The following is a 5,144-nucleotide window of genomic DNA, read 5'->3' on the forward strand; positions in this document are numbered from 1 at the left end:
ACAATTCCCACATGTCATGGGAGGGACCCAATGGGAGGTAACTGAATCATGGGATTGGGTCTTTCCCATGACATTCTCAAATAGTGAATAAGTCTCATGAGATCTGATGGTTTTATAAACGGGAGTTCCTGTACATAAATTATCTTCCCTGCTACCATATAAGACATGCCTTTCCTTCTCCTTTGCTGTCTGTCATGATTGTGAGGCCTCCCAAGCCATGCTGAACTGTGAGTCCATTAAATTTCTTTCCTTTACAAATTACCCAGTCTCAAGTGTGTCTTTATTAGCAGCATGAGAACAGACTAATACACTGTCATAGGCAGAAAAGTGGTCCCCAAAGATGTCGACATCATTTTCTCAGGAAACTCTGTATATGTTATGTTCCATGACTAAGGGAATTATGGTTGCAGATGGAAGTTAATAGGCTAAACTTAAAATAAAGAGGTTATCCTGCATTATCCAAGTGGGTTATACATGATCCTTAAAATTGAAAGAAGGCATAAGAGGAAGAAAACAGCCAGATGTTGCTCCCTTTGAAGACATTAGAAGGGACCATGAAAAGAGGAATAGCAGCAGCTTCTAGAAGCTGAAATATTCAAGGAGACAAAGTCTCCCCTATGGAGAGAACCTAGCTATTGAAACACCTTGGTTTCAGCCCAGCAACATTCATTGAGGACTCTGGACTTTCAAAACTGTAAGATAATAAATTTTTGTTGTTATAAGACTTCAAGTTTGTGGCAATTTGTTAGAGCAGCCAGAGCAAACTACTTCCAGCCCACACACATCATGCCACAGAATTATGTACCTATCATTCCCTCCATTTATACACAATTTTGCTCCATAGACTTACATTCATTGTATATTCTTTAGTGGTTTTAACTCCATATGCTTGGGATCACATTGGGTACCCTCCTGTGGAACATGATTTTCTCCATAAGCTTTATCTGTCTGTGAGACACACAGAGACTTAGATATAGTTACATCATTTCTCTTTATGTCATCACTATATCATAAGCTTGTTAGCTTGTTTTTAGGAGGACAGTATATCCTACAGATGGTACATCTTCCATAGATGCCGTATTTAGACACAGCTTAGTTACTGTTAATGTCTCACCTACTAACAGCTGCATTGAAACTGCCTTTGCAAAAACTGTTATCAGTGAGAAAATTTTAACAGTAAGCTAAGCTAACTCAACCCCCATCTTGCCTTTCCCTTAATTATTCCTAGGCCATTGGGACATGATGACTTTGGAAGACATTTAGGCTACAATTTTGTTTTTTTTTGCTTGAGACAGAGTTTTGCTCTGTCACCTGGCTGGAGTGCAGTGGTGCAATATTGACTTACTGCAAACTCCGCCGCCTGGGTTCAAGTGATTCTTGTGCCTCAGCCCCCTGAGCAGCTGGGACTACAGGCATGCACCATCAAGCCCAGCTAATTTTTGTATTTTTAGTAGATATGAGATTTCACCATGTTGGGCATAATTGTCTCGATGTCTTGACCTCATGATCGGCCTGCCTCCGTCTCCCTGAGTGCTGGGATTACAGGAGTGAGCCACAGCACCCAGACTAGGCTACAATTTAAATGATAATAGGTCTTGCCCCAAACACACTTTTGTAAAGCTGATGGGAGGCCATCAGCCTGGGAAGAGGAGAGAAGATTGACTCCTGCAGACAAAAGATTGTCAGCTGTTATTTCACAGGTCATAAGATATGCAACTTCTCCAATTACTCCTGCAAATAAAACGCTACTGCAGATTGGCCTTTTAAGATATCTTTCTTGGTTTTTTGCATGCTAGACACTCATAACTCCATATGGATCAACAACCCTACTTCTGAGTTCCCACCCAGAGGTAATTTGGTCCAGCAGGAGGACAGCCTCAACGCCCTATGATTTCATCTCCACCCCATCCAATCAGCAGCACGCACATGTTACCTGGCCACCCCCACCTATTCCCCCAAACTGCCTTTGAAAAACACCTAACTTAGGTGCTTTGAATGTGACGATTTGCATAGAACTCCACATCTCACGTGGCATGGCCAGCCTCATGTTTATTAAACTCTTTCTCAACTACAAAGACATGACCTTTCTTTATGCAGTGGGCTGGAAGAACTTTTCAGATGGTTACGAGGTGAGTTCTACCCATTTTAATGCTCTCATCAACAATGTCGATAAAAATATAATCCTACATGTATCTTTAGGAAATATAGCCAGAAGGCAAAAGAATGAGTTTATGATGTATATTTTACTTTTCAGATAATTAATTCCAAATTGTTCTACAAAGATAATACAATAAAACACACTCTGATTCATAGTATGTGAGTTGATGTTCTCCTCTAGGTAGACTTCATACCTGTTGTCAGATTGCTAAATACGTGCAATCTCACAGGTATAAAATGGTAAGGTTTTAAACTTTAGTTTTATTTTTCAAGGTACAGATGAGATTGATTATATTTTGTTTGTTGGCCGTAAATATTTTATTGTCTTCAATATAGTATTGAAACTCAAATAATATTTTATGGTTTTTTAAAATTGAGTTTTGAAGAATATAATGTATTTCACATATTTATCTTTTGATTTTTATGTTTAGGTTAATAAGCTATTTATACCCCAAATAGAAATACATTGGAAAGTGACAGGATACAGTAGTATTTCTCAGCAATCTGGGACATATAGAAGCCTAAATTTTTTATGCATATATCAACTGTTAATGAAGAGTATTTAAAGTTTTAATGTGAAAACTTAATCATTGTCTTTACTTATTTTATATTTATTTTTATTCTTTATTTAATAAATATTTGGCTGGGTACAGTTGCTCACGTCTGTAGTCCCAGCTATGGGGAGGCTGAGATGGGAGGCTCACTTGAGCCCAAGAAGTGGAGGCTGCAGGGAGTCATGACTGTGCTACTGTACTCCACTCTGGGCAACACAGCCAGACCCTGTGTCTTAAAAAAAAAATTATATATATATATAAATTCATTTAATTTGATGTCATCAATATATTCTACATTCTTTTTCTAATATTTTAAGGTTTTATTTTACACAAGATATATCTTTTTACTTGCTTTTCTTTTTCTCCCAAAAGCAACATCTAGTCCATTACAGAAGATATGAAAATACTTACTTCATATCAATTTACAATGGCCCAATATTATTTTTTCCAAAGAGTATAACTGCTCATATCATTGTATGATTATACCAGCAAATAAACGGGAAGGCACAAGATCAATTTTTAAGATCTCTCTGGAAGTGAATTTTTATGGAGTGAAATTTTTTTTTCCCTAGTATCCTGGCACTATTTGATAAAAAATCTTTCTTTTATCCACTGTTTTGTAATTGCATGTCTCTCACATGTTTCCTAGTTCTAGTAATAATCACTCTTATTTAACCCATCAATATTTAATCCCTCTGTATTCACCTTACTGTGTTCATTACTACAACTTCTGGAATCCTTGGCACACTTTTGGATAAGTTCTGATCTTTGCATTCATCTTCAGAAGACTGTTTTCTGTTCCTGTTTCAGCTAAACACAATAGATCCACTTTAATCCTAAAGTGATTGCAATGGTGTATAAATTCAGTGGACAAATGAAGGAGTAGGCTTTATGCTGACTTTCTAGGTGAGATTACCAGAAAAATTTCTATGATCACTAAAATGTATATATATTTTTTCCTTTGCTATGATTTTAAAAAGCTAAAATTCTGAGAGGTATTGTCCTCTAGTTGACATAGACAGACCCAGTATGTCTCAGTTCATTCAGGCTGCTATAACAAAAACACCATAAACTGCATGGTTTATAACCAACAGACATTTATTGCTTACAGTTCTGATGGGCAGCAGTTGAAGATTAAGGCATAGCAAATTGACTGTCTGGTGAGGACCCACTTTCTAGTTTCTTAGTGTGTCCTCACATGATGGAAGGGACAAGGGAAACCTTGGGGATGTTTTTTAATAAGGCACTAATCCCATTCACAAGGGCTTCACTCTCATGATGTCATTACCTCCTAAATTTCCCACCTCCTGATACTTTCTTTGAAGATTAGGTTTCAACATACAAATCTAGGGGGAAACAAACGCTAAAATCCATATGCAGATTCAAATGCATGCCATACTCCACTTCCTGTTCTGCCACTCAGTAGCTACAAACAAAAGTATTATAGTAATATGTACTATAATTGTTGCAGAAAAACTGAACTCACTCCTAACCATGCTAGCCTGCAGAGGCAAAAATTCCAAATGCAATTGTTTTCCTACAGCTTCATATGTTACAAGGATTTGTCTGCTTAGTGGAAACCAGATCATGTTTGGCCTCAAGTTGTAAATACAGCAACATGTAGATTTTAGAATTTTAAATAATGCAACAAAATCTATGCAGTGTTAGAAGGTGCTAGTCTTTATTAAGTGAGATAATTCGTTCTGTACTTTCCACAGGGAACTCTGTGGGGAATTTGATAGCACATACGTGTGATTTAAAATGACATTAAAGAGGTAGGATTTTCTTAAACATGACTAATTCATATGCTACACAATATAGAATCTTATTTTTCTCCTCAGGTTTTTGTATGGGCTCTCTGTGACCTAGGTTGGATTGTAGTGTTGCAATCACAGTTCACTGTAGCCTCCAACTCCTGGGCTCAAGTAATCTTCCCATCTCAGCCTCCCAAGTAGTTGGAATTATAGGCATGCACCACCATGTGCACCTAATTTCTTTTAAAAAAATATTTATTTGTTTGTTTGTTTGGTTTTTTTGTAGAGATGAAGTCTTGCAATTTTGCTTAGGTTGGCTCAAACTCTTGGCCTCAAGTGATCCTCCCACCTCGCTTCCTGAAGTGCTAAGATTACAGGCATAAACCGCCATGCCCAGCCCTCAAATTGTTTTCTGTCATTTGTTAGCTGTATTTTATAGGCACACACATGCATATCTTCATATGCACACGTACATGCTTGATACCCAAGCACATATACATGTACATTATAAATACTATGTTTCTATTTTACCTATATACATATACAGCTTCACACAAATACTAATATAGTTAGCAATATATTTAGTTTTAGTATAAGTTATATCTTTTTACAGTGTTAATATAAATTGTATCTTTTGAAAATCACACGTTGTTGCTGTTATAGAATACTCTCTATTTTT

The 5,144-nt window shown here is 36.9% G+C and overlaps 1 non-coding gene across 1 annotated transcript; it reads right to left on the minus strand.

The window, feature by feature from the left end:
* Positions 1-3,083: 3,083 nt before the first annotated feature.
* On the minus strand, positions 3,084-3,215 carry LOC129395793 (small nucleolar RNA SNORA20). The gene has a single exon (XR_008623007.1). It is a non-coding gene; the product is annotated as a small nucleolar RNA SNORA20 (small nucleolar RNA).
* Positions 3,216-5,144: the final 1,929 nt, after the last annotated feature.

The sequence above is a fragment of the Pan paniscus genome, chromosome Y, assembly GCF_029289425.2.
Source record: "Pan paniscus chromosome Y, NHGRI_mPanPan1-v2.0_pri, whole genome shotgun sequence".
NCBI lineage: Eukaryota > Metazoa > Chordata > Mammalia > Primates > Hominidae > Pan > Pan paniscus.